This window comes from Coffea arabica, chromosome 11c, assembly GCF_036785885.1.
Source record: "Coffea arabica cultivar ET-39 chromosome 11c, Coffea Arabica ET-39 HiFi, whole genome shotgun sequence".
In the NCBI taxonomy this organism is placed as follows: Eukaryota; Viridiplantae; Streptophyta; class Magnoliopsida; order Gentianales; family Rubiaceae; genus Coffea; species Coffea arabica.
The window spans coordinates 21,665,220-21,692,458 of record NC_092330.1 but is presented as its reverse complement, the minus strand read 5'-3'; the positions used below and the strand labels follow the sequence as shown (position 1 = coordinate 21,692,458).

The window sequence follows — 27,239 nt, the reverse complement described above, 5'->3', positions numbered from 1 at the left end:
GAATAAAGCGAAAGGAACATGGTGGGTGCGATCATACCAGCACTAATGCACCGGATCCCATCAGAACTCCGAAGTTAAGCGTGCTTGGGCGAGAGTAGTACTAGGATGGGTGACCCCCTGGGAAGTCCTCGTGTTGCACCCCTCCCTTTTTTGTTTCGAAATCCAAATTTCCCCTTCGTTCTTTATGCTGTAGTAATTTAGCTCCTTCGGAACGATTGCTTTATATTTTGCTTCTTATCGAAGCATGAAGGCGGATCTGAAGGCGCGAGACAAGTCAGGAACGGTACGGCTGGATCGAAGCCCGGATCGTCGGTCAAAGTTGTCGGCGCAAATGTATAAGCGCAAGCGTGAACGATCAATTTCAGGATAATTGAGAGTTGTGCGACGAGGGAAAAAAAAGGTGCAAAGCAACAAGAAAAAAATATAAAAGTAAATAAATAAAAGGATGAGAGGAAATTCATGAATTGACGCTTAGAATGAATTCGGGTCCAGAAAAGCCAAACTGCTTCACAGGACGTGGCAGTTTAAAAGAATAAAGCGAAAGGAACATGGCGGGTGCGATCATACCAGCACTAATGCACCGGATCCCATCAGAACTCCGAAGTTAAGCGTGCTTGGGCGACAGTAGTACTAGGATGGGTGACCCTAGGCCGGTCAACGGGTCGGGTCTAGACCCGGATCCGGATCGGATCGCTGAAATTTTTGCGGGTATGGGTAGGGATTTAATTCCGTTATCCGGATCCGGATCCGTTTTTTCAAACAAAAAAATGGGTCGGATACGGAATATAGTATTCCGACCCGTATTAGACCCGGATCCGGATATAAATGATTTAATAATTTATAAAAAATATATATTATCAATATAATTTGATTAGGATGATGTATTTGAGTAAAATCAATTTGATTTATTTTCTTATTTGGTTTTTTCTTTGCATTAGTTAGAAATTAGTTTACAAATATATTTTTTTCTCTTTTTTGTTAGAAATTATAAATTTTGGCAAATTTGTTCGGGTAGACCCGACCCGGATCCGAGACTCGCCGGGTCCGGATCCGGAACACAGAATAAAAGACCCGTCGGGTAAACGGGTCGGATCCGGGTCCGGGTCCGGAATAATGAATTCCGGCCCGGACCCGGCCCGTTGACACCCCTAGGTGACCCCCTGGGAAATCCTCGTGTTGCACCCCTCCCTTTTTTGTTTCGAAATCCAAATTTCCCCTTCGTTCTTTATGCTGTAGTAATTTAGCTCCGTCGGAACGATTGCTTTATATTTTGCTTCTCATCGAAGCATGAAGGCGGATCTGAAGGCGCGAGACAAGTCAGGAACGGTACGGCTGGATCGAAGCCCGGATCGTCGGTCAAAGTTGTCGGCGCAAATGCATAAGCGCAAGCGTGAAGGATCAATTTCAGGATAATTGAGAGTTGTGCGACGAGGGAAAAAAAAGGTGCAAAGCAACAAGAAAAAAATATAAAAGTAAATAAATAAAAGGATGAGAGGAAATTCATGAATTGACGCTTAGAATGAATTCGGGTCCAGAAAAGCCAAACTGCTTCACAGGACGTGGCAGTTTAAAAGAATAAAGCGAAAGGAACATGGCGGGTGCGATCATACCAGCACTAATGCACCGGATCCCATCAGAACTTCGAAGTTAAGCGTGCTTGGGCGACAGTAGTACTAGGATGGGTGACCCTAGGCCGGTCAACGGGTCGGGTCTACACCCGGATCCGGATCGGATCCCTGAAATTTTTGCGGGTATGGGTAGGGATTTAATTCCGTTATCCGGATCCGGATCCGTTTTTTCAAACAAAAAAACGGGTCGGATACGGAATATAGTATTCCGACCCGTACTAGACCCGGATCCGGATATAAATGATTTAATAATTTATAAAAAATATATATTATCAATATAATTTGATTAGGATGATGTATTTGAGTAAAATCAATTTGATTTATTTTCTTATTTGGTTTTTTCTTTGCATTAGCTAGAAATTAGTTTACAAATATATCTTTTTCTCTTTTTTGTTAGAAATTATAAATTTTGGCAAATTTGTTTGGGTAGACCCGACCCGGATCCGAGACTCGCCGGGTCCGGATCCGGAACACCGAATAAAAGACCCGTCGGGTAAACGGGTCGGATCCGGGTCCGGGTCCGGAATAAAGAATTCCGGCCCGGACCCGGCCCGTTGACACCCCTAGGTGACCCCCTGGGAAATCCTCGTGTTGCACCCCTCCCTTTTTTGTTTCGAAATCCAAATTTTCCCTTCGTTCTTTATGCTGTAGTAATTTAGCTCCGTCGGAACGATTGTTTTATATTTTGCTTCTCATCGAAGCATGAAGGCGGATCTGAAGGCGCGAGACAAGTCAGGAACGGTACGGCTGAATCGAAGCCCGGATCGTCGGTCAATGTTGTCGGCGCAAATGCATAAGCGCAAGCGTGAAGGATCAATTTCAGGATAATTGAGAGTTGTGCGACGAGGGAAAAAAAAGGTGCAAAGCAACAAGAAAAAAATATAAAAATAAATAAATAAAAGGATGAGAGGAAATTCATGAATTGACGCTTAGAATGAATTCGGGTCCAGAAAAGCCAAACTGCTTCACAGGACGTGGCAGTTTAAAAGAATAAAGCGAAAGGAACATGGCGGGTGTGATCATACCAGCACTAATGCACCGGATCCCATCAGAACTTCGAAGTTAAGCGTGCTTGGGCGACAGTAGTACTAGGATGGGTGACCCTAGGCCGGTCAACGGGTCGGGTCTACACCCGGATCCGGATCGGATCCCTGAAATTTTTGCGGGTATGGGTAGGGATTTAATTCCGTTATCCGGATCCGGATCCGTTTTTTCGAACAAAAAAACGGGTCGGATACGGAATATAGTATTCCGACCCGTATTAGACCCGGATCCGGATATAAATGATTTAATAATTTATAAAAAATATATATTATCAATATAATTTGATTAGCATGATGTATTTGAGTAAAATCAATTTGATTTATTTTCTTATTTGGTTTTTTCTTTGCATTAGCTAGAAATTTGTTTACAAATATATCTTTTTCTCTTTTTTGTTAGAAATTATAAATTTTGGCAAATTTGTTCGGGTAGACCCGACCCGGATCCGAGACTCGCCGGGTCCGGATCCGGAACACCGAATAAAAGACCCGTCGGGTAAACGGGTCGGCTCCGGGTCCGGGTCCGGAATAATGAATTCCGGCCCGGACCCGGCCCGTTGACACCCCTAGGTGACCCCCTGGGAAATCCTCGTGTTGCACCCCTCCCTTTTTTGTTTCGAAATCCAAATTTTCCCTTCGTTCTTTATGCTGTAGTAATTTAGCTCCGTCGGAACGATTGCTTTATATTTTGCTTCTCATCGAAGCATGAAGGCGGATCTGAAGGCGCGAGACAAGTCAGGAACGGTACGGCTGGATCGAAGCCCGGTTCGTCGGTCAAAGTTGTCGGCGCAAATGTATAAGCGCAAGCGTGAAGGATCAATTTCAGGATAATTGAGAGTTGCGCGACGAGGGAAAAAAAAATGGTGCAAATCAACAAGAAAAAAATGTAAAAGTAAATAAATAAAAGGATGAGGGGAAATTCTTGAATTGACGCTTAAAATGAATTCGGGTCCAGAAAAGCCACACTGCTTCACAGGACGGGGCAGTTTAAAAGAATAAAGCGAAAGGAACATGGCGGGTGCGATCATACCAGCACTAATGCACCGGATCCCATCAGAACTTCGAAGTTAAGCGTGCTTGGGCGACAGTAGTACTAGGATGGGTGACCCTAGGCCGGTCAACGGGTCGGGTCTACACCCGGATCCGGATCGGATCCCTGAAATTTTTGCGGGTATGGGTAGGGATTTAATTCCGTTATCCGGATCCGGATCCGTTTTTTCAAACAAAAAAACGGGTCGGATACGGAATATAGTATTCCGACCCGTATTAGACCCGGATCCGGATATAAATGATTTAATAATTTATAAAAAATATATATTATCAATATAATTTGATTAGGATGATGTATTTGAGTAAAATCAATTTGATTTATTTTCTTATTTGGTTTTTTCTTTGCATTAGTTAGAAATTAGTTTACAAATATATTTTTTTCTCTTTTTTGTTAGAAATTATAAATTTTGGCAAATTTGTTCGGGTAGACCCGACCCGGATCCGAGACTCGCCGGGTCCGGATCCGGAACACAGAATAAAAGACCCGTCGGGTAAACGGGTCGGATCCGGGTCCGGGTCCGGAATAATGAATTCCGGCCCGGACCCGGCCCGTTGACACCCCTAGGTGACCCCCTGGGAAATCCTCGTGTTGCACCCCTCCCTTTTTTGTTTCGAAATCCAAATTTCCCCTTCGTTCTTTATGCTGTAGTAATTTAGCTCCGTCGGAACGATTGCTTTATATTTTGCTTCTCATCGAAGCATGAAGGCGGATCTGAAGGCGCGAGACAAGTCAGGAACGGTACGGCTGGATCGAAGCCCGGATCGTCGGTCAAAGTTGTCGGCGCAAATGTATAAGTGCAAGCGTGAAGGATCAATTTCAGGATAATTGAGAGTTGCGCGACGAGGGAAAAAAAAATGGTGCAAATCAACAAGAAAAAAATGTAAAAGTAAATAAATAAAAGGATGAGGGGAAATTCTTGAATTGACGCTTAAAATGAATTCGGGTCCAGAAAAGCCACACTGCTTCACAGGACGGGGCAGTTTAAAAGAATAAAGCGAAAGGAACATGGTGGGTGCGATCATACCAGCACTAATGCACCGGATCCCATCAGAACTCCGAAGTTAAGCGTGCTTGGGCGAGAGTAGTACTAGGATGGGTGACCCCCTGGGAAGTCCTCGTGTTGCACCCCTCCCTTTTTTGTTTCGAAATCCAAATTTCCCCTTCGTTCTTTATGCTGTAGTAATTTAGCTCCGTCGGAACGATTGCTTTATATTTTGCTTCTTATCGAAGCATGAAGGCGGATCTGAAAGCGCGAGACAAGTCAGGAACGGTACGGCTGGATCGAAGCCCGGATCGTCGGTCAAAGTTGTCGGCGCAAATGTATAAGCGCAAGCGTGAACGATCAATTTCAGGATAATTGAGAGTTGTGCGACGAGGGAAAAAAAAGGTGCAAAGCAACAAGAAAAAAATATAAAAGTAAATAAATAAAAGGATGAGAGGAAATTCATGAATTGACGCTTAGAATGAATTCGGGTCCAGAAAAGCCAAACTGCTTCACAGGACGTGGCAGTTTAAAAGAATAAAGCGAAAGGAACATGGCGGGTGCGATCATACCAGCACTAATGCACCGGATCCCATCAGAACTCCGAAGTTAAGCGTGCTTGGGCGACAGTAGTACTAGGATGGGTGACCCTAGGCCGGTCAACGGGTCGGGTCTAGACCCGGATCCGGATCGGATCGCTGAAATTTTTGCGGGTATGGGTAGGGATTTAATTCCGTTATCCGGATCCGGATCCGTTTTTTCAAACAAAAAAATGGGTCGGATACGGAATATAGTATTCCGACCCGTATTAGACCCGGATCCGGATATAAATGATTTAATAATTTATAAAAAATATATATTATCAATATAATTTGATTAGGATGATGTATTTGAGTAAAATCAATTTGATTTATTTTCTTATTTGGTTTTTTCTTTGCATTAGTTAGAAATTAGTTTACAAATATATTTTTTTCTCTTTTTTGTTAGAAATTATAAATTTTGGCAAATTTGTTCGGGTAGACCCGACCCGGATCCGAGACTCGCCGGGTCCGGATCCGGAACACAGAATAAAAGACCCGTCGGGTAAACGGGTCGGATCCGGGTCCGGGTCCGGAATAATGAATTCCGGCCCGGACCCGGCCCGTTGACACCCCTAGGTGACCCCCTGGGAAATCCTCGTGTTGCACCCCTCCCTTTTTTGTTTCGAAATCCAAATTTCCCCTTCGTTCTTTATGCTGTAGTAATTTAGCTCCGTCGGAACGATTGCTTTATATTTTGCTTCTCATCGAAGCATGAAGGCGGATCTGAAGGCGCGAGACAAGTCAGGAACGGTACGGCTGGATCGAAGCCCGGATCGTCGGTCAAAGTTGTCGGCGCAAATGCATAAGCGCAAGCGTGAAGGATCAATTTCAGGATAATTGAGAGTTGTGCGACGAGGGAAAAAAAAGGTGCAAAGCAACAAGAAAAAAATATAAAAGTAAATAAATAAAAGGATGAGAGGAAATTCATGAATTGACGCTTAGAATGAATTCGGGTCCAGAAAAGCCAAACTGCTTCACAGGACGTGGCAGTTTAAAAGAATAAAGCGAAAGGAACATGGCGGGTGCGATCATACCAGCACTAATGCACCGGATCCCATCAGAACTTCGAAGTTAAGCGTGCTTGGGCGACAGTAGTACTAGGATGGGTGACCCTAGGCCGGTCAACGGGTCGGGTCTACACCCGGATCCGGATCGGATCCCTGAAATTTTTGCGGGTATGGGTAGGGATTTAATTCCGTTATCCGGATCCGGATCCGTTTTTTCAAACAAAAAAACGGGTCGGATACGGAATATAGTATTCCGACCCGTACTAGACCCGGATCCGGATATAAATGATTTAATAATTTATAAAAAATATATATTATCAATATAATTTGATTAGGATGATGTATTTGAGTAAAATCAATTTGATTTATTTTCTTATTTGGTTTTTTCTTTGCATTAGCTAGAAATTAGTTTACAAATATATCTTTTTCTCTTTTTTGTTAGAAATTATAAATTTTGGCAAATTTGTTTGGGTAGACCCGACCCGGATCCGAGACTCGCCGGGTCCGGATCCGGAACACCGAATAAAAGACCCGTCGGGTAAACGGGTCGGATCCGGGTCCGGGTCCGGAATAAAGAATTCCGGCCCGGACCCGGCCCGTTGACACCCCTAGGTGACCCCCTGGGAAATCCTCGTGTTGCACCCCTCCCTTTTTTGTTTCGAAATCCAAATTTTCCCTTCGTTCTTTATGCTGTAGTAATTTAGCTCCGTCGGAACGATTGTTTTATATTTTGCTTCTCATCGAAGCATGAAGGCGGATCTGAAGGCGCGAGACAAGTCAGGAACGGTACGGCTGAATCGAAGCCCGGATCGTCGGTCAATGTTGTCGGCGCAAATGCATAAGCGCAAGCGTGAAGGATCAATTTCAGGATAATTGAGAGTTGTGCGACGAGGGAAAAAAAAGGTGCAAAGCAACAAGAAAAAAATATAAAAATAAATAAATAAAAGGATGAGAGGAAATTCATGAATTGACGCTTAGAATGAATTCGGGTCCAGAAAAGCCAAACTGCTTCACAGGACGTGGCAGTTTAAAAGAATAAAGCGAAAGGAACATGGCGGGTGTGATCATACCAGCACTAATGCACCGGATCCCATCAGAACTTCGAAGTTAAGCGTGCTTGGGCGACAGTAGTACTAGGATGGGTGACCCTAGGCCGGTCAACGGGTCGGGTCTACACCCGGATCCGGATCGGATCCCTGAAATTTTTGCGGGTATGGGTAGGGATTTAATTCCGTTATCCGGATCCGGATCCGTTTTTTCAAACAAAAAAACGGGTCGGATACGGAATATAGTATTCCGACCCGTATTAGACCCGGATCCGGATATAAATGATTTAATAATTTATAAAAAATATATATTATCAATATAATTTGATTAGCATGATGTATTTGAGTAAAATCAATTTGATTTATTTTCTTATTTGGTTTTTTCTTTGCATTAGCTAGAAATTTGTTTACAAATATATCTTTTTCTCTTTTTTGTTAGAAATTATAAATTTTGGCAAATTTGTTCGGGTAGACCCGACCCGGATCCGAGACTCGCCGGGTCCGGATCCGGAACACCGAATAAAAGACCCGTCGGGTAAACGGGTCGGCTCCGGGTCCGGGTCCGGAATAATGAATTCCGGCCCGGACCCGGCCCGTTGACACCCCTAGGTGACCCCCTGGGAAATCCTCGTGTTGCACCCCTCCCTTTTTTGTTTCGAAATCCAAATTTTCCCTTCGTTCTTTATGCTGTAGTAATTTAGCTCCGTCGGAACGATTGCTTTATATTTTGTTTCTCATCGAAGCATGAAGGCGGATCTGAAGGCGCGAGACAAGTCAGGAACGGTACGGCTGGATCGAAGCCCGGTTCGTCGGTCAAAGTTGTCGGCGCAAATGTATAAGCGCAAGCGTGAAGGATCAATTTCAGGATAATTGAGAGTTGCGCGACGAGGGAAAAAAAATGGTGCAAATCAACAAGAAAAAAATGTAAAAGTAAATAAATAAAAGGATGAGGGGAAATTCTTGAATTGACGCTTAAAATGAATTCGGGTCCAGAAAAGCCACACTGCTTCACAGGACGGGGCAGTTTAAAAGAATAAAGCGAAAGGAACATGGCGGGTGCGATCATACCAGCACTAATGCACCGGATCCCATCAGAACTTCGAAGTTAAGCGTGCTTGGGCGACAGTAGTACTAGGATGGGTGACCCTAGGCCGGTCAACGGGTCGGGTCTACACCCGGATCCGGATCGGATCCCTGAAATTTTTGCGGGTATGGGTAGGGATTTAATTCCGTTATCCGGATCCGGATCCGTTTTTTCAAACAAAAAAACGGGTCGGATACGGAATATAGTATTCCGACCCGTATTAGACCCGGATCCGGATATAAATGATTTAATAATTTATAAAAAATATATATTATCAATATAATTTGATTAGGATGATGTATTTGAGTAAAATCAATTTGATTTATTTTCTTATTTGGTTTTTTCTTTGCATTAGTTAGAAATTAGTTTACAAATATATTTTTTTCTCTTTTTTGTTAGAAATTATAAATTTTGGCAAATTTGTTCGGGTAGACCCGACCCGGATCCGAGACTCGCCGGGTCCGGATCCGGAACACAGAATAAAAGACCCGTCGGGTAAACGGGTCGCATCCGGGTCCTGGTCCGGAATAATGAATTCCGGCCCGGACCCGGCCCGTTGACACCCCTAGGTGACCCCCTGGGAAATCCTCGTGTTGCACCCCTCCCTTTTTTGTTTCGAAATCCAAATTTCCCCTTCGTTCTTTATGCTGTAGTAATTTAGCTCCGTCGGAACGATTGCTTTATATTTTGCTTCTCATCGAAGCATGAAGGCGGATCTGAAGGCGCGAGACAAGTCAGGAACGGTACGGCTGGATCGAAGCCCGGATCGTCGGTCAAAGTTGTCGGCGCAAATGTATAAGCGCAAGCGTGAAGGATCAATTTCAGGATAATTGAGAGTTGCACGACGAGGGAAAAAAAAATGGTGCAAATCAACAAGAAAAAAATGTAAAAGTAAATAAATAAAAGGATGAGGGGAAATTCTTGAATTGACGCTTAAAATGAATTCGGGTCCAGAAAAGCCACACTGCTTCACAGGACGGGGCAGTTTAAAAGAATAAAGCGAAAGGAACATGGTGGGTGCGATCATACCAGCACTAATGCACCGGATCCCATCAGAACTCCGAAGTTAAGCGTGCTTGGGCGACAGTAGTACTAGGATGGGTGACCCCCTGGGAAGTCCTCGTGTTGCACCCCTCCCTTTTTTGTTTCGAAATCCAAATTTCCCCTTCGTTCTTTATGCTGTAGTAATTTAGCTCCGTCGGAACGATTGCTTTATATTTTGCTTCTCATCGAAGCATGAAGGCGGATCTGAAGGCGCGAGACAAGTCAGGAACGGTACGGCTGGATCGAAGCCCGGATCGTCGGTCAAAGTTGTCGGCGCAAATGTATAAGCGCAAGCGTGAAGGATCAATTTCAGGATAATTGAGAGTTGTGCGACGAGGGAAAAAAAAGGTGCAAAGCAACAAGAAAAAAATATAAAAGTAAATAAATAAAAGGATGAGAGGAAATTCATGAATTGACGCTTAGAATGAATTCGGGTCCAGAAAAGCCAAACTGCTTCACAGGACGTGACTGTTTAAAAGAATAAAGCGAAAGGAACATGGCGGGTGCGATCATACCAGCACTAATGCACCGGATCCCATCAGAACTTCGAAGTTAAGCGTGCTTGGGCGACAGTAGTACTAGGATGGGTGACCCTAGGCCGGTCAACGGGTCGGGTCTACACCCGGATCCGGATCGGATCCCTGAAATTTTTGCGGGTATGGGTAGGGATTTAATTCCGTTATCCGGATCCGGATCCGTTTTTTCAAACAAAAAAACGGGTCGGATACGGAATATAGTATTCCGACCCGTATTAGACCCGGATCCGGATATAAATGATTTAATAATTTATAAAAAATATATATTATCAATATAATTTGATTAGGATGATGTATTTGAGTAAAATCAATTTGTTTTATTTTCTTATTTGGTTTTTTCTTTGCATTAGCTAGAAATTTGTTTACAAATATATCTTTTTCTCTTTTTTGTTAGAAATTATAAATTTTGGCAAATTTGTTCGGGTAGACCCGACCCGGATCCGAGACTCGCCGGGTCCGGATCCGGAACACCGAATAAAAGACCCGTCGGGTAAACGGGTCGGATCCGGGTCCGGGTCCGGAATAATGAATTCCGGCCCGGACCCGGCCCGTTGACACCCCTAGGTGACCCCCTGGGAAATCCTAGTGTTGCACCCCTCCCTTTTTTGTTTCGAAATCTAAATTTCCCCTTCGTTCTTTATGCTGTAGTAATTTAGCTCCGTCGGAACGATTGCTTTATATTTTGCTTCTCATCGAAGCATGAAGGCGAATCTGAAGGCGCGAGACAAGTCAGGAACGGTACGGCTGGATCGAAGCCCGGATCGTCGGTCAAAGTTGTCGGCGCAAATGTATAAGCGCAAGCGTGAAAGATCAATTTCAGGATAATTGAGAGTTGCGCGACGAGGGAAAAAAAAATGGTGCAAATCAACAAGAAAAAAATGTAAAAGTAAATAAATAAAAGGATGAGGGGAAATTCTTGAATTGACGCTTAAAATGAATTCGGGTCCAGAAAAGCCACACTGCTTCACAGGACGGGGCAGTTTAAAAGAATAAAGCGAAAGGAACATGGTGGGTGCGATCATACCAGCACTAATGCACCGGATCCCATCAGAACTCCGAAGTTAAGCGTGCTTGGGCGAGAGTAGTACTAGGATGGGTGACCCCCTGGGAAGTCCTCGTGTTGCACCCCTCCCTTTTTTGTTTCGAAATCCAAATTTCCCCTTCGTTCTTTATGCTGTAGTAATTTAGCTCCGTCGGAACGATTGCTTTATATTTTGCTTCTTATCGAAGCATGAAGGCGGATCTGAAGGCGCGAGACAAGTCAGGAACGGTACGGCTGGATCGAAGCCCGGATCGTCGGTCAAGGTTGTCGGCGCAAATGTATAAGCGCAAGCGTGAAGGATCACTTTCAGGATAATTGAGAGTTGTGCGACGAGGGAAAAAAAAGGTGCAAAGCAACAAGAAAAAAATATAAAAGTAAATAAATAAAAGGATGAGAGGAAATTCATGAATTGACGCTTAGAATGAATTCGGGTCCAGAAAAGCCAAGCTGCTTCACAGGACGTGGCAGTTTAAAAGAATAAAGCGAAAGGAACATGGCGGGTGCGATCATACCAGCACTAATGCACCGGAACCCATCAGAACTCCGAAGTTAAGCGTGCTTGGGCGACAGTAGTACTAGGATGGGTGACCCTAGGCCGGTCAACGGGTCGGGTCTGGACCCGGATCCGGATCGGATCCCTGAAATTTTTGCGGGTATGGGTAGGGATTAATTCCGTTATCCGGATCCGGATCCGTTTTTTCAAACAAAAAAACGGGTCGGATACGGATATAGTATTCCGACCCGTACTAGACCCGGATCCGGATATAAATGATTTAATAATTTATAAAAAATATATATTATCAATATAATTTGATTAGGATGATGTATTTGAGTAAAATCAATTTGTTTTATTTTCTTATTTGGTTTTTTCTTTGCATTAGCTAGAAATTTGTTTACAAATATATCTTTTTCTCTTTTTTGTTAGAAATTATAAATTTTGACAAATTTGTTCGGGTAGACCCGACTCGGATCCGAGACTCGCCGGGTCCGGATCCGGAACACCGAATAAAAGACCCGTCGGGTAAACGGGTCGGATCCGGGTCCGGGTCCGGAATAATGAATTCCGGCCCGGACCCGGCCCGTTGACACCCCTAGGTGACCCCCTGGGAAATCCTAGTGTTGCACCCCTCCCTTTTTTGTTTCGAAATCTAAATTTCCCCTTCGTTCTTTATGCTGTAGTAATTTAGCTCCGTCGGAACGATTGCTTTATATTTTGCTTCTCATCGAAGCATGAAGGCGAATCTGAAGGCGCGAGACAAGTCAGGAACGGTACGGCTGGATCGAAGTCCGGATCGTCGGTCAAAGTTGTCAGCGCAAATGTATAAGCGCAAGCGTGAAGGATCAATTTCAGGATAATTGAGAGTTTTGCGACGAGGGAAAAAAAAATGGTGCAAATCAACAAGAAAAAAATGTAAAAGTAAATAAATAAAAGGATGAGGGGAAATTCTTGAATTGACGCTTAAAATGAATTCGGGTCCAGAAAAGCCACACTGCTTCACAGGACGGGGCAGTTTAAAAGAATAAAGCGAAAGGAACATGGTGGGTGCGATCATACCAGCACTAATGCACCGGATCCCATCAGAACTCCGAAGTTAAGCGTGCTTGGGCGAGAGTAGTACTAGGATGGGTGACCCCCTGGGAAGTCCTCGTGTTGCACCCCTCCCTTTTTTGTTTCGAAATCCAAATTTCCCCTTCGTTCTTTATGCTGTAGTAATTTAGCTCCGTCGGAACGATTGCTTTATATTTTGCTTCTTATCGAAGCATGAAGGCGGATCTGAAGGCGCGAGACAAGTCAGGAACGGTACGGCTGGATCGAAGCCCGGATCGTCGGTCAAGGTTGTCGGCGCAAATGTATAAGCGCAAGCGTGAAGGATCACTTTCAGGATAATTGAGAGTTGTGCGACGAGGGAAAAAAAAGGTGCAAAGCAACAAGAAAAAAATATAAAAGTAAATAAATAAAAGGATGAGAGGAAATTCATGAATTGACGCTTAGAATGAATTCGGGTCCAGAAAAGCCAAACTGCTTCACAGGACGTGGCAGTTTAAAAGAATAAAGCGAAAGGAACATGGCGGGTGCGATCATACCAGCACTAATGCACCGGATCCCATCAGAACTCCGAAGTTAAGCGTGCTTGGGCGACAGTAGTACTAGGATGGGTGACCCTAGGCCGGTCAACGGGTCGGGTCTAGACCCGGATCCGGATCGGATCCCTGAAATTTTTGCGGGTATGGGTAGGGATTTAATTCCGTTATCCGGATCCGGATCCATTTTTTCAAAACAAAAAAACGGGTCGGATACGGAATATAGTATTCCGACCCGTATTAGACTCGGATCCGGATATAAATGATTTAATAATTTATAAAAAATATATATTATCAATATAATTTGATTAGGATGATGTATTTGAGTAAAATCAATTTGATTTATTTTCTTATTTGGTTTTTTCTTTGCATTAGTTAGAAATTAGTTTACAAATATATCTTTTTCTCTTTTTTGTTAGAAATTATAAATTTTGGCAAATTTGTTCGGGTAGACCCGACCCGGATCCGAGACTCGCCGGGTCCGGATCCGGAACACCGAATAAAAGACCCGTCGGGTAAACGGGTCGGATCCGGGTCCGGGTCCGGAATAATGAATTCCGGCCCGGACCCGGCCCGTTGACACCCCTAGGTGACCCCCTGGGAAATCCTAGTGTTGCACCCCTCCCTTTTTTGTTTCGAAATCTAAATTTCCCCTTCGTTCTTTATGCTGTAGTAATTTAGCTCCGTCGGAACGATTGCTTTATATTTTGCTTCTCATCGAAGCATGAAGGCGAATCTGAAGGCGCGAGACAAGTCAGGAACGGTACGGCTGGATCGAAGCCCGGATCGTCGGTCAAAGTTGTCGGCGCAAATGTATAAGCGCAAGCGTGAAGGATCAATTTCAGGATAATTGAGAGTTGCGCGACGAGGGAAAAAAAAATGGTGCAAATCAACAAGAAAAAAAAGTAAAAGTAAATAAATAAAAGGATGAGGGGAAATTCTTGAATTGACGCTTAAAATGAATTCGGGTCCAGAAAAGCCACACTGCTTCACAGGACGGGGCAGTTTAAAAGAATAAAGCGAAAGGAACATGGTGGGTGCGATCATACCTGCACTAATGCACCGGATCCCATCAGAACTCCGAAGTTAAGCGTGCTTGGGCGAGAGTAGTACTAGGATGGGTGACCCCCTGGGAAGTCCTCGTGTTGCACCCCTCCCTTTTTTGTTTCGAAATCCAAATTTCCCCTTCGTTCTTTATGCTGTAGTAATTTAGCTCCGTCGGAACGATTGCTTTATATTTTGCTTCTTATCGAAGCATGAAGGCGGATCTGAAGGCGCGAGACAAGTCAGGAACGGTACGGCTGGATCGAAGCCCGGATCGTCGGTCAAGGTTGTCGGCGCAAATGTATAAGCGCAAGCGTGAAGGATCACTTTCAGGATAATTGAGAGTTGTGCGACGAGGGAAAAAAAAGGTGCAAAGCAACAAGAAAAAAATATAAAAGTAAATAAATAAAAGGATGAGAGGAAATTCATGAATTGACGCTTAGAATGAATTCGGGTCCAGAAAAGCCAAACTGCTTCACAGGACGTGGCAGTTTAAAAGAATAAAGCGAAAGGAACATGGCGGGTGCGATCATACCAGCACTAATGCACCGGATCCCATCAGAACTCCGAAGTTAAGCGTGCTTGGGCGACAGTAGTACTAGGATGGGTGACCCTAGGCCGGTCAACGGGTCGGGTCTAGACCCGGATCCGGATCGGATCCCTGAAATTTTTGCGGGTATGGGTAGGGATTTAATTCCGTTATCCGGATCCGGATCCATTTTTTCAAAACAAAAAAACGGGTCGGATACGGAATATAGTATTCCGACCCGTATTAGACCCGGATCCGGATATAAATGATTTAATAATTTATAAAAAATATATATTATCAATATAATTTGATTAGGATGATGTATTTGAGTAAAATCAATTTGATTTATTTTCTTATTTGGTTTTTTCTTTGCATTAGTTAGAAATTAGTTTACAAATATATCTTTTTCTCTTTTTTGTTAGAAATTATAAATTTTGGCAAATTTGTTCGGGTAGACCCGACCCGAATCCGAGACTCGCCAGGTCCGGATCCGGAACACCGAATAAAAGACCCGTCGGGTTAACGGGTCGGATCCGGGTCCGGAATAATGAATTCCGGCCCGGACCCGGCCCGTTGACACCCCTAGGTGACCCCCTGGGAAATCCTCGTGTTGCACCCCTCACTTTTTTGTTTCGAAATCCAAATTTCCCCTTCGTTCTTTATGCTGTAGTAATTTAGCTCCGTCGGAACGATTGCTTTATATTTTGCTTCTCATCGAAGCATGAAGGCGGATCTGAAGGCGCGAGACAAGTCAGGAACGGTACGGCTGGATCGAAGCCCGGATCGTCGGTCAAAGTTGTCGGCGCAAATGTACAAGCGCAAGCGTGAAGGATCAATTTCAGGATAATTGAGAGTTGCGCGACGAGGGAAAAAAAAAATGGTGCAAATCAACAAGAAAAAAATGTAAAAGTAAATAAATAAAAGGATGAGGGGAAATTCTTGAATTGACGCTTAAAATGAATTCGGGTCCAGAAAAGCCAAACTGCTTCACAGGACGGGGCAGTTTAAAAGAATAAAGCGAAAGGAACATGGCGGGTGCGATCATACCAGCACTAATGCACCGGATCCCATCAGAACTCCGAAGTTAAGCGTGCTTGGGCGACAGTAGTACTAGGATGGGTGACCCCCTGGGAAGTCCTCGTGTTGCACCCCTCCCTTTTTTGTTTCGAAATCCAAATTTCCCCTTCGTTCTTTATGCTGTAGTAATTTAGCTCCGTCGGAACGATTGCTTTATATTTTGCTTCTCATCGAAGCATGAAGGCGGATCTGAAGGCGCGAGACAAGTCAGGAACGGTACGGCTGGATCGAAGCCCGGATCGTCGGTCAAAGTTGTCGGCGCAAATGTATAAGCGCAAGCGTGAAGGATCAATTTCAGGATAATTGAGAGTTGTGCGACGAGGGAAAAAAAAGGTGCAAAGCAACAAGAAAAAAATATAAAAGTAAATAAATAAAAGGATGAGAGGAAATTCATGAATTGACGCTTAGAATGAATTCGGGTCCAGAAAAGCCAAACTGCTTCACAGGACGTGACAGTTTAAAAGAATAAAGCGAAAGGAACATGGCGGGTGCGATCATACCAGCACTAATGCACCGGATCCCATCAGAACTTCGAAGTTAAGCGTGCTTGGGCGACAGTAGTACTAGGATGGGTGACCCTAGGCCGGTCAACGGGTCGGGTCTACACCCGGATCCGGATCGGATCCCTGAAATTTTTGCGGGTATGGGTAGGGATTTAATTCCGTAATCCGGATCCGGATCCGTTTTTTCAAACAAAAAAACGGGTCGGATACGGAATATAGTATTCCGACCCGTACTAGACCCGGATCCGGATATAAATGATTTAATAATTTATAAAAAATATATATTATCAATATAATTTGATTAGGATGATGTATTTGAGTAAAATCAATTTGATTTATTTTCTTATTTGGTTTTTTCTTTGCATTAGCTAGAAATTAGTTTACAAATATATCTTTTTCTCTTTTTTGTTAGAAATTATAAATTTTGGCAAATTTGTTCGGGTAGACCCGACCCGGATCCGAGACTCGCCGGGTCCGGATCCGGAACACCGAATAAAAGACCCGTCGGGTAAACGGGTCGGATCCGAGTCCGGGTCCGGAATAAAGAATTCCGGCCCGGACCCGGCCCGTTGACACCCCTAGGTGACCCCCTGGGAAATCCTCGTGTTGCACCCCTCCCTTTTTTGTTTCGAAATCCAAATTTTCCCTTCGTTCTTTATGCTGTAGTAATTTAGCTCCGTCGGAACGATTGTTTTATATTTTGCTTCTCATCGAAGCATGAAGGCGGATCTGAAGGCGCGAGACAAGTCAGGAACGGTACGGCTGAATCGAAGCCCGGATCGTCGGTCAATGTTGTCGGCGCAAATGCATAAGCGCAAGCGTGAAGGATCAATTTCAGGATAATTGAGAGTTGTGCGACGAGGGAAAAAAAAGGTGCAAAGCAACAAGAAAAAAATATAAAAATAAATAAATAAAAGGATGAGAGGAAATTCATGAATTGACGCTTAGAATGAATTCGGGTCCAGAAAAGCCAAACTGCTTCACAGGACGTGGCAGTTTAAAAGAATAAAGCGAAAGGAACATGGCGGGTGTGATCATACCAGCACTAATGCACCGGATCCCATCAGAACTTCGAAGTTAAGCGTGCTTGGGCGACAGTAGTACTAGGATGGGTGACCCTAGGCCGGTCAACGGGTCGGGTCTACACCCGGATCCGGATCGGATCCCTGAAATTTTTGCGGGTATGGGTAGGGATTTAATTCCGTTATCCGGATCCGGATCCGTTTTTTCAAACAAAAAAACGGGTCGGATACGGAATATAGTATTCCGACCCGTATTAGACCCGGATCCGGATATAAATGATTTAATAATTTATAAAAAATATATATTATCAATATAATTTGATTAGCATGATGTATTTGAGTAAAATCAATTTGATTTATTTTCTTATTTGGTTTTTTCTTTGCATTAGCTAGAAATTTGTTTACAAATATATCTTTTTCTCTTTTTTGTTAGAAATTATAAATTTTGGCAAATTTGTTCGGGTAGACCCGACCCGGATCCGAGACTCGCCGGGTCCGGATCCGGAACACCGAATAAAAGACCCGTCGGGTAAACGGGTCGGCTCCGGGTCCGGGTCCGGAATAATGAATTCCGGCCCGGACCCGGCCCGTTGACACCCCTAGGTGACCCCCTGGGAAATCCTCGTGTTGCACCCCTCCCTTTTTTGTTTCGAAATCCAAATTTTCCCTTCGTTCTTTATGCTGTAGTAATTTAGCTCCGTCGGAACGATTGCTTTATATTTTGCTTCTCATCGAAGCATGAAGGCGGATCTGAAGGCGCGAGACAAGTCAGGAACGGTACGGCTGGATCGAAGCCCGGTTCGTCGGTCAAAGTTGTCGGCGCAAATGTATAAGCGCAAGCGTGAAGGATCAATTTCAGGATAATTGAGAGTTGCGCGACGAGGGAAAAAAAAGGTGCAAAGCAACAAGAAAAAAATATAAAAGTAAATAAATAAAAGGATGAGAGGAAATTCATGAATTGACGCTTAGAATGAATTCGGGTCCAGAAAAGCCAAACTGCTTCACAGGACGTGGCAGTTTAAAAGAATAAAGCGAAAGGAACATGGCGGGTGCGATCATACCAGCACTAATGCACCGGATCCCATCAGAACTCCGAAGTTAAGCGTGCTTGGGCGACAGTAGTACTAGGATGGGTGACCCCCTGGGAAGTCCTCGTGTTGCACCCCTCCCTTTTTTGTTTCGAAATCCAAATTTCCCCTTCGTTCTTTATGCTGTAGTAATTTAGCTCCGTCGGAACGATTGCTTTATATTTTGCTTCTCATCGAAGCATGAAGGCGGATCTGAAGGCGCGAGACAAGTCAGGAACGGTACGGCTGGATCGAAGCCCGGATCGTCGGTCAAAGTTGTCGGCGCAAATGTATAAGCGCAAGCGTGAAGGATCAATTTCAGGATAATTGAGAGTTGTGCGACGAGGGAAAAAAAAGGTGCAAAGCAACAAGAAAAAAATATAAAAGTAAATAAATAAAAGGATGAGAGGAAATTCATGAATTGACGCTTAGAATGAATTCGGGTCCAGAAAAGCCAAACTGCTTCACAGGACGTGACAGTTTAAAAGAATAAAGCGAAAGGAACATGGCGGGTGCGATCATACCAGCACTAATGCACCGGATCCCATCAGAACTTCGAAGTTAAGCGTGCTTGGGCGACAGTAGTACTAGGATGGGTGACCCTAGGCCGGTCAACGGGTCGGGTCTACACCCGGATCCGGATCGGATCCCTGAAATTTTTGCGGGTATGGGTAGGGATTTAATTCCGTAATCCGGATCCGGATCCGTTTTTTCAAACAAAAAAACGGGTCGGATACGGAATATAGTATTCCGACCCGTACTAGACCCGGATCCGGATATAAATGATTTAATAATTTATAAAAAATATATATTATCAATATAATTTGATTAGGATGATGTATTTGAGTAAAATCAATTTGATTTATTTTCTTATTTGGTTTTTTCTTTGCATTAGCTAGAAATTAGTTTACAAATATATCTTTTTCTCTTTTTTGTTAGAAATTATAAATTTTGGCAAATTTGTTCGGGTAGACCCGACCCGGATCCGAGACTCGCCGGGTCCGGATCCGGAACACCGAATAAAAGACCCGTCGGGTAAACGGGTCGGATCCGAGTCCGGGTCCGGAATAAAGAATTCCGGCCCGGACCCGGCCCGTTGACACCCCTAGGTGACCCCCTGGGAAATCCTCGTGTTGCACCCCTCCCTTTTTTGTTTCGAAATCCAAATTTTCCCTTCGTTCTTTATGCTGTAGTAATTTAGCTCCGTCGGAACGATTGTTTTATATTTTGCTTCTCATCGAAGCATGAAGGCGGATCTGAAGGCGCGAGACAAGTCAGGAACGGTACGGCTGAATCGAAGCCCGGATCGTCGGTCAATGTTGTCGGCGCAAATGCATAAGCGCAAGCGTGAAGGATCAATTTCAGGATAATTGAGAGTTGTGCGACGAGGGAAAAAAAAGGTGCAAAGCAACAAGAAAAAAATATAAAAATAAATAAATAAAAGGATGAGAGGAAATTCATGAATTGACGCTTAGAATGAATTCGGGTCCAGAAAAGCCAAACTGCTTCACAGGACGTGGCAGTTTAAAAGAATAAAGCGAAAGGAACATGGCGGGTGTGATCATACCAGCACTAATGCACCGGATCCCATCAGAACTTCGAAGTTAAGCGTGCTTGGGCGACAGTAGTACTAGGATGGGTGACCCTAGGCCGGTCAACGGGTCGGGTCTACACCCGGATCCGGATCGGATCCCTGAAATTTTTGCGGGTATGGGTAGGGATTTAATTCCGTTATCCGGATCCGGATCCGTTTTTTCAAACAAAAAAACGGGTCGGATACGGAATATAGTATTCCGACCCGTATTAGACCCGGATCCGGATATAAATGATTTAATAATTTATAAAAAATATATATTATCAATATAATTTGATTAGCATGATGTATTTGAGTAAAATCAATTTGATTTATTTTCTTATTTGGTTTTTTCTTTGCATTAGCTAGAAATTTGTTTACAAATATATCTTTTTCTCTTTTTTGTTAGAAATTATAAATTTTGGCAAATTTGTTCGGGTAGACCCGACCCGGATCCGAGACTCGCCGGGTCCGGATCCGGAACACCGAATAAAAGACCCGTCGGGTAAACGGGTCGGCTCCGGGTCCGGGTCCGGAATAATGAATTCCGGCCCGGACCCGGCCCGTTGACACCCCTAGGTGACCCCCTGGGAAATCCTCGTGTTGCACCCCTCCCTTTTTTGTTTCGAAATCCAAATTTTCCCTTCGTTCTTTATGCTGTAGTAATTTAGCTCCGTCGGAACGATTGCTTTATATTTTGCTTCTCATCGAAGCATGAAGGCGGATCTGAAGGCGCGAGACAAGTCAGGAACGGTACGGCTGGATCGAAGCCCGGTTCGTCGGTCAAAGTTGTCGGCGCAAATGTATAAGCGCAAGCGTGAAGGATCAATTTCAGGATAATTGAGAGTTGCGCGACGAGGGAAAAAAAAATGGTGCAAATCAACAAGAAAAAAATGTAAAAGTAAATAAATAAAAGGATGAGGGGAAATTCTTGAATTGACGCTTAAAATGAATTCGGGTCCAGAAAAGCCACACTGCTTCACAGGACGGGGCAGTTTAAAAGAATAAAGCGAAAGGAACATGGCGGGTGCGATCATACCAGCACTAATGCACCGGATCCCATCAGAACTCCGAAGTTAAGCGTGCTTGGGCGACAGTAGTACTAGGATGGGTGACCCTAGGCCGGTCAACGGGTCGGGTCTAGACCCGGATCCGGATCAGATCCCTGAAATTTTTGCGGGTATGGGTAGGGATTTAATTCCGTTATCCGGATCCGGATCCATTTTTTCAAAACAAAAAAACGGGTCGGATACGGAATATAGTATTCCGACCCGTATTAGACTCGGATCCGGATATAAATGATTTAATAATTTATAAAAAATATATATTATCAATATAATTTGATTAGGATGATGTATTTGAGTAAAATCAATTTGATTTATTTTCTTATTTGGTTTTTTCTTTGCATTAGTTAGAAATTAGTTTACAAATATATCTTTTTCTCTTTTTTGTTAGAAATTATAAATTTTGGCAAATTTGTTCGGGTAGACCCGACCCGGATCCGAGACTCGCCGGGTCCGGATCCGGAACACCGAATAAAAGACCCGTCGGGTAAACGGGTCGGATCCGGGTCCGGGTCCGGAATAATGAATTCCGGCCCGGACCCGGCCCGTTGACACCCCTAGGTGACCCCCTGGGAAATCCTAGTGTTGCACCCCTCCCTTTTTTGTTTCGAAATCTAAATTTCCCCTTCGTTCTTTATGCTGTAGTAATTTAGCTCCGTCGGAACGATTGCTTTATATTTTGCTTCTCATCGAAGCATGAAGGCGAATCTGAAGGCGCGAGACAAGTCAGGAACGGTACGGCTGGATCGAAGCCCGGATCGTCGGTCAAAGTTGTCGGCGCAAATGTATAAGCGCAAGCGTGAAGGATCAATTTCAGGATAATTGAGAGTTGCGCGACGAGGGAAAAAAAAATGGTGCAAATCAACAAGAAAAAAAAGTAAAAGTAAATAAATAAAAGGATGAGGGGAAATTCTTGAATTGACGCTTAAAATGAATTCGGGTCCAGAAAAGCCACACTGCTTCACAGGACGGGGCAGTTTAAAAGAATAAAGCGAAAGGAACATGGTGGGTGCGATCATACCTGCACTAATGCACCGGATCCCATCAGAACTCCGAAGTTAAGCGTGCTTGGGCGAGAGTAGTACTAGGATGGGTGACCCCCTGGGAAGTCCTCGTGTTGCACCCCTCCCTTTTTTGTTTCGAAATCCAAATTTCCCCTTCGTTCTTTATGCTGTAGTAATTTAGCTCCGTCGGAACGATTGCTTTATATTTTGCTTCTTATCGAAGCATGAAGGCGGATCTGAAGGCGCGAGACAAGTCAGGAACGGTACGGCTGGATCGAAGCCCGGATCGTCGGTCAAGGTTGTCGGCGCAAATGTATAAGCGCAAGCGTGAAGGATCACTTTCAGGATAATTGAGAGTTGTGCGACGAGGGAAAAAAAAGGTGCAAAGCAACAAGAAAAAAATATAAAAGTAAATAAATAAAAGGATGAGAGGAAATTCATGAATTGACGCTTAGAATGAATTCGGGTCCAGAAAAGCCAAACTGCTTCACAGGACGTGGCAGTTTAAAAGAATAAAGCGAAAGGAACATGGCGGGTGCGATCATACCAGCACTAATGCACCGGATCCCATCAGAACTCCGAAGTTAAGCGTGCTTGGGCGACAGTAGTACTAGGATGGGTGACCCTAGGCCGGTCAACGGGTCGGGTCTAGACCCGGATCCGGATCGGATCCCTGAAATTTTTGCGGGTATGGGTAGGGATTTAATTCCGTTATCCGGATCCGGATCCATTTTTTCAAAACAAAAAAACGGGTCGGATACGGAATATAGTATTCCGACCCGTATTAGACCCGGATCCGGATATAAATGATTTAATAATTTATAAAAAATATATATTATCAATATAATTTGATTAGGATGATGTATTTGAGTAAAATCAATTTGATTTATTTTCTTATTTGGTTTTTTCTTTGCATTAGTTAGAAATTAGTTTACAAATATATCTTTTTCTCTTTTTTGTTAGAAATTATAAATTTTGGCAAATTTGTTCGGGTAGACCCGACCCGAATCCGAGACTCGCCAGGTCCGGATCCGGAACACCGAATAAAAGACCCGTCGGGTTAACGGGTCGGATCCGGGTCCGGAATAATGAATTCCGGCCCGGACCCGGCCCGTTGACACCCCTAGGTGACCCCCTGGGAAATCCTCGTGTTGCACCCCTCCCTTTTTTGTTTCGAAATCCAAATTTCCCCTTCGTTCTTTATGCTGTAGTAATTTAGCTCCGTCGGAACGATTGCTTTATATTTTGCTTCTCATCGAAGCATGAAGGCGGATCTGAAGGCGCGAGACAAGTCAGGAACGGTACGGCTGGATCGAAGCCCGGATCGTCGGTCAAAGTTGTCGGCGCAAATGTACAAGCGCAAGCGTGAAGGATCAATTTCAGGATAATTGAGAGTTGCGCGACGAGGGAAAAAAAAAATGGTGCAAATCAACAAGAAAAAAATGTAAAAGTAAATAAATAAAAGGATGAGGGGAAATTCTTGAATTGACGCTTAAAATGAATTCGGGTCCAGAAAAGCCACACTGCTTCACAGGACGGGGCAGTTTAAAAGAATAAAGCGAAAGGAACATGGCGGGTGCGATCATACCAGCACTAATGCACCGGATCCCATCAGAACTCCGAAGTTAAGCGTGCTTGGGCGACAGTAGTACTAGGATGGGTGACCCCCTGGGAAGTCCTCGTGTTGCACCCCTCCCTTTTTTGTTTCGAAATCCAAATTTCCCCTTCGTTCTTTATGCTGTAGTAATTTAGCTCCGTCGGAACGATTGCTTTATATTTTGCTTCTCATCGAAGCATGAAGGCGGATCTGAAGGCGCGAGACAAGTCAGGAACGGTACGGCTGGATCGAAGCCCGGATCGTCGGTCAAAGTTGTCGGCGCAAATGTATAAGCGCAAGCGTGAAGGATCAATTTCAGGATAATTGAGAGTTGTGCGACGAGGGAAAAAAAAGGTGCAAAGCAACAAGAAAAAAATATAAAAGTAAATAAATAAAAGGATGAGAGGAAATTCATGAATTGACGCTTAGAATGAATTCGGGTCCAGAAAAGCCAAACTGCTTCACAGGACGTGACAGTTTAAAAGAATAAAGCGAAAGGAACATGGCGGGTGCGATCATACCAGCACTAATGCACCGGATCCCATCAGAACTTCGAAGTTAAGCGTGCTTGGGCGACAGTAGTACTAGGATGGGTGACCCTAGGCCGGTCAACGGGTCGGGTCTACACCCGGATCCGGATCGGATCCCTGAAATTTTTGCGGGTATGGGTAGGGATTTAATTCCGTAATCCGGATCCGGATCCGTTTTTTCAAACAAAAAAACGGGTCGGATACGGAATATAGTATTCCGACCCGTACTAGACCCGGATCCGGATATAAATGATTTAATAATTTATAAAAAATATATATTATCAATATAATTTGATTAGGATGATGTATTTGAGTAAAATCAATTTGATTTATTTTCTTATTTGGTTTTTTCTTTGCATTAGCTAGAAATTAGTTTACAAATATATATTTTTCTCTTTTTTGTTAGAAATTATAAATTTTGGCAAATTTGTTCGGGTAGACCCGACCCGGATCCGAGACTCGCCGGGTCCGGATCCGGAACACCGAATAAAAGACCCGTCGGGTAAACGGGTCGGATCCGAGTCCGGGTCCGGAATAAAGAATTCCGGCCCGGACCCGGCCCGTTGACACCCCTAGGTGACCCCCTGGGAAATCCTCGTGTTGCACCCCTCCCTTTTTTGTTTCGAAATCCAAATTTTCCCTTCGTTCTTTATGCTGTAGTAATTTAGCTCCGTCGGAACGATTGTTTTATATTTTGCTTCTCATCGAAGCATGAAGGCGGATCTGAAGGCGCGAGACAAGTCAGGAACGGTACGGCTGAATCGAAGCCCGGATCGTCGGTCAATGTTGTCGGCGCAAATGCATAAGCGCAAGCGTGAAGGATCAATTTCAGGATAATTGAGAGTTGTGCGACGAGGGAAAAAAAAGGTGCAAAGCAACAAGAAAAAAATATAAAAATAAATAAATAAAAGGATGAGAGGAAATTCATGAATTGACGCTTAGAATGAATTCGGGTCCAGAAAAGCCAAACTGCTTCACAGGACGTGGCAGTTTAAAAGAATAAAGCGAAAGGAACATGGCGGGTGTGATCATACCAGCACTAATGCACCGGATCCCATCAGAACTTCGAAGTTAAGCGTGCTTGGGCGACAGTAGTACTAGGATGGGTGACCCTAGGCCGGTCAACGGGTCGGGTCTACACCCGGATCCGGATCGGATCCCTGAAATTTTTGCGGGTATGGGTAGGGATTTAATTCCGTTATCCGGATCCGGATCCGTTTTTTCAAACAAAAAAACGGGTCGGATACGGAATATAGTATTCCGACCCGTATTAGACCCGGATCCGGATATAAATGATTTAATAATTTATAAAAAATATATATTATCAATATAATTTGATTAGCATGATGTATTTGAGTAAAATCAATTTGATTTATTTTCTTATTTGGTTTTTTCTTTGCATTAGCTAGAAATTTGTTTACAAATATATCTTTTTCTCTTTTTTGTTAGAAATTATAAATTTTGGCAAATTTGTTCGGGTAGACCCGACCCGGATCCGAGACTCGCCGGGTCCGGATCCGGAACACCGAATAAAAGACCCGTCGGGTAAACGGGTCGGCTCCGGGTCCGGGTCCGGAATAATGAATTCCGGCCCGGACCCGGCCCGTTGACACCCCTAGGTGACCCCCTGGGAAATCCTCGTGTTGCACCCCTCCCTTTTTTGTTTCGAAATCCAAATTTTCCCTTCGTTCTTTATGCTGTAGTAATTTAGCTCCGTCGGAACGATTGCTTTATATTTTGCTTCTCATCGAAGCATGAAGGCGGATCTGAAGGCGCGAGACAAGTCAGGAACGGTACGGCTGGATCGAAGCCCGGTTCGTCGGTCAAAGTTGTCGGCGCAAATGTATAAGCGCAAGCGTGAAGGATCAATTTCAGGATAATTGAGAGTTGCGCGACGAGGGAAAAAAAAGGTGCAAAGCAACAAGAAAAAAATATAAAAGTAAATAAATAAAAGGATGAGAGGAAATTCATGAATTGACGCTTAGAATGAATTCGGGTCCAGAAAAGCCAAACTGCTTCACAGGACGTGGCAGTTTAAAAGAATAAAGCGAAAGGAACATGGCGGGTGCGATCATACCAGCACTAATGCACCGGATCCCATCAGAACTCCGAAGTTAAGCGTGCTTGGGCGACAGTAGTACTAGGATGGGTGACCCTAGGCCGGTCAACGGGTCGGGTCTACACCCGGATCCGGATCGGATCCCTGAAATTTTTGCGGGTATGGGTAGGGATTTAATTCCGTTATCCGGATCCGGATCCATTTTTTCAAAACAAAAAAACGGGTCGGATACGGAATATAGTATTCCGACCCGTATTAGACTCGGATCCGGATATAAATGATTTAATAATTTATAAAAAATATATATTATCAATATAATTTGATTAGGATGATGTATTTGAGTAAAATCAATTTGATTTATTTTCTTATTTGGTTTTTTCTTTGCATTAGTTAGAAATTAGTTTACAAATATATCTTTTTCTCTTTTTTGTTAGAAATTATAAATTTTGGCAAATTTGTTCGGGTAGACCCGACCCGGATCCGAGACTCGCCGGGTCCGGATCCGGAACACCGAATAAAAGACCCGTCGGGTAAACGGGTCGGATCCGGGTCCGGGTCCGGAATAATGAATTCCGGCCCGGACCCGGCCCGTTGACACCCCTAGGTGACCCCCTGGGAAATCCTAGTGTTGCACCCCTCCCTTTTTTGTTTCGAAATCTAAATTTCCCCTTCGTTCTTTATGCTGTAGTAATTTAGCTCCGTCGGAACGATTGCTTTATATTTTGCTTCTCATCGAAGCATGAAGGCGGATCTGAAGGCGCGAGACAAGTCAGGAACGGTACGGCTGGATCGAAGCCCGGTTCGTCGGTCAAAGTTGTCGGCGCAAATGTATAAGCGCAAGCGTGAAGGATCAATTTCAGGATAATTGAGAGTTGCGCGACGAGGGAAAAAAAAATGGTGCAAATCAACAAGAAAAAAATGTAAAAGTAAATAAATAAAAGGATGAGGGGAAATTCTTGAATTGACGCTTAAAATGAATTCGGGTCCAGAAAAGCCACACTGCTTCACAGGACGGGGCAGTTTAAAAGAATAAAGCGAAAGGAACAT

The 27,239-nt window shown here is 43.9% G+C and overlaps 10 non-coding genes and 21 pseudogenes across 10 annotated transcripts; all 31 read left to right on the top strand.

The window, feature by feature from the left end:
* The first annotated feature begins 23 nt into the window (after positions 1-23).
* On the top strand, positions 24-142 carry LOC140019109 (5S ribosomal RNA). The gene has a single exon (XR_011824589.1). It is a non-coding gene; the product is annotated as a 5S ribosomal RNA (ribosomal RNA).
* A 411-nt stretch (positions 143-553) lies between these two features.
* Positions 554-671, top strand: LOC140018247 (5S ribosomal RNA; annotated as a pseudogene).
* Positions 672-1,596: 925 nt separating this feature from the next.
* Positions 1,597-1,714, top strand: LOC140019643 (5S ribosomal RNA; annotated as a pseudogene).
* Positions 1,715-2,639: 925 nt separating this feature from the next.
* LOC140020436 (5S ribosomal RNA) lies at positions 2,640-2,757 on the top strand (annotated as a pseudogene).
* A 927-nt stretch (positions 2,758-3,684) lies between these two features.
* Positions 3,685-3,802, top strand: LOC140019642 (5S ribosomal RNA; annotated as a pseudogene).
* Positions 3,803-4,729: 927 nt separating this feature from the next.
* On the top strand, positions 4,730-4,848 carry LOC140019098 (5S ribosomal RNA). The gene has a single exon (XR_011824588.1). It is a non-coding gene; the product is annotated as a 5S ribosomal RNA (ribosomal RNA).
* A 411-nt stretch (positions 4,849-5,259) lies between these two features.
* Positions 5,260-5,377, top strand: LOC140018246 (5S ribosomal RNA; annotated as a pseudogene).
* A 925-nt stretch (positions 5,378-6,302) lies between these two features.
* Positions 6,303-6,420, top strand: LOC140019641 (5S ribosomal RNA; annotated as a pseudogene).
* Positions 6,421-7,345: 925 nt separating this feature from the next.
* Positions 7,346-7,463, top strand: LOC140020435 (5S ribosomal RNA; annotated as a pseudogene).
* Positions 7,464-8,389: 926 nt separating this feature from the next.
* Positions 8,390-8,507, top strand: LOC140019640 (5S ribosomal RNA; annotated as a pseudogene).
* Positions 8,508-9,434: 927 nt separating this feature from the next.
* LOC140018000 (5S ribosomal RNA) lies at positions 9,435-9,553 on the top strand. Its single transcript, XR_011824304.1, has one exon. It is a non-coding gene; the product is annotated as a 5S ribosomal RNA (ribosomal RNA).
* A 411-nt stretch (positions 9,554-9,964) lies between these two features.
* LOC140019638 (5S ribosomal RNA) lies at positions 9,965-10,082 on the top strand (annotated as a pseudogene).
* Positions 10,083-11,009: 927 nt separating this feature from the next.
* Positions 11,010-11,128, top strand: LOC140019087 (5S ribosomal RNA). Its single transcript, XR_011824587.1, has one exon. It is a non-coding gene; the product is annotated as a 5S ribosomal RNA (ribosomal RNA).
* A 411-nt stretch (positions 11,129-11,539) lies between these two features.
* LOC140019984 (5S ribosomal RNA) lies at positions 11,540-11,657 on the top strand (annotated as a pseudogene).
* Positions 11,658-12,582: 925 nt separating this feature from the next.
* On the top strand, positions 12,583-12,701 carry LOC140019076 (5S ribosomal RNA). Its single transcript, XR_011824586.1, has one exon. It is a non-coding gene; the product is annotated as a 5S ribosomal RNA (ribosomal RNA).
* A 411-nt stretch (positions 12,702-13,112) lies between these two features.
* Positions 13,113-13,230, top strand: LOC140018245 (5S ribosomal RNA; annotated as a pseudogene).
* A 928-nt stretch (positions 13,231-14,158) lies between these two features.
* LOC140017529 (5S ribosomal RNA) lies at positions 14,159-14,277 on the top strand. Its single transcript, XR_011823838.1, has one exon. It is a non-coding gene; the product is annotated as a 5S ribosomal RNA (ribosomal RNA).
* A 411-nt stretch (positions 14,278-14,688) lies between these two features.
* On the top strand, positions 14,689-14,806 carry LOC140018244 (5S ribosomal RNA; annotated as a pseudogene).
* A 923-nt stretch (positions 14,807-15,729) lies between these two features.
* On the top strand, positions 15,730-15,848 carry LOC140017999 (5S ribosomal RNA). The gene has a single exon (XR_011824303.1). It is a non-coding gene; the product is annotated as a 5S ribosomal RNA (ribosomal RNA).
* A 411-nt stretch (positions 15,849-16,259) lies between these two features.
* On the top strand, positions 16,260-16,377 carry LOC140019637 (5S ribosomal RNA; annotated as a pseudogene).
* A 925-nt stretch (positions 16,378-17,302) lies between these two features.
* Positions 17,303-17,420, top strand: LOC140020433 (5S ribosomal RNA; annotated as a pseudogene).
* A 925-nt stretch (positions 17,421-18,345) lies between these two features.
* LOC140017998 (5S ribosomal RNA) lies at positions 18,346-18,464 on the top strand. Its single transcript, XR_011824302.1, has one exon. It is a non-coding gene; the product is annotated as a 5S ribosomal RNA (ribosomal RNA).
* Positions 18,465-18,875: 411 nt separating this feature from the next.
* LOC140019636 (5S ribosomal RNA) lies at positions 18,876-18,993 on the top strand (annotated as a pseudogene).
* Positions 18,994-19,918: 925 nt separating this feature from the next.
* Positions 19,919-20,036, top strand: LOC140020432 (5S ribosomal RNA; annotated as a pseudogene).
* A 927-nt stretch (positions 20,037-20,963) lies between these two features.
* On the top strand, positions 20,964-21,081 carry LOC140018243 (5S ribosomal RNA; annotated as a pseudogene).
* A 928-nt stretch (positions 21,082-22,009) lies between these two features.
* On the top strand, positions 22,010-22,128 carry LOC140017528 (5S ribosomal RNA). The gene has a single exon (XR_011823837.1). It is a non-coding gene; the product is annotated as a 5S ribosomal RNA (ribosomal RNA).
* Positions 22,129-22,539: 411 nt separating this feature from the next.
* On the top strand, positions 22,540-22,657 carry LOC140018242 (5S ribosomal RNA; annotated as a pseudogene).
* Positions 22,658-23,580: 923 nt separating this feature from the next.
* On the top strand, positions 23,581-23,699 carry LOC140017997 (5S ribosomal RNA). Its single transcript, XR_011824301.1, has one exon. It is a non-coding gene; the product is annotated as a 5S ribosomal RNA (ribosomal RNA).
* A 411-nt stretch (positions 23,700-24,110) lies between these two features.
* Positions 24,111-24,228, top strand: LOC140019635 (5S ribosomal RNA; annotated as a pseudogene).
* A 925-nt stretch (positions 24,229-25,153) lies between these two features.
* LOC140020431 (5S ribosomal RNA) lies at positions 25,154-25,271 on the top strand (annotated as a pseudogene).
* Positions 25,272-26,196: 925 nt separating this feature from the next.
* LOC140018240 (5S ribosomal RNA) lies at positions 26,197-26,314 on the top strand (annotated as a pseudogene).
* The last annotated feature ends 925 nt before the right edge of the window (positions 26,315-27,239 follow it).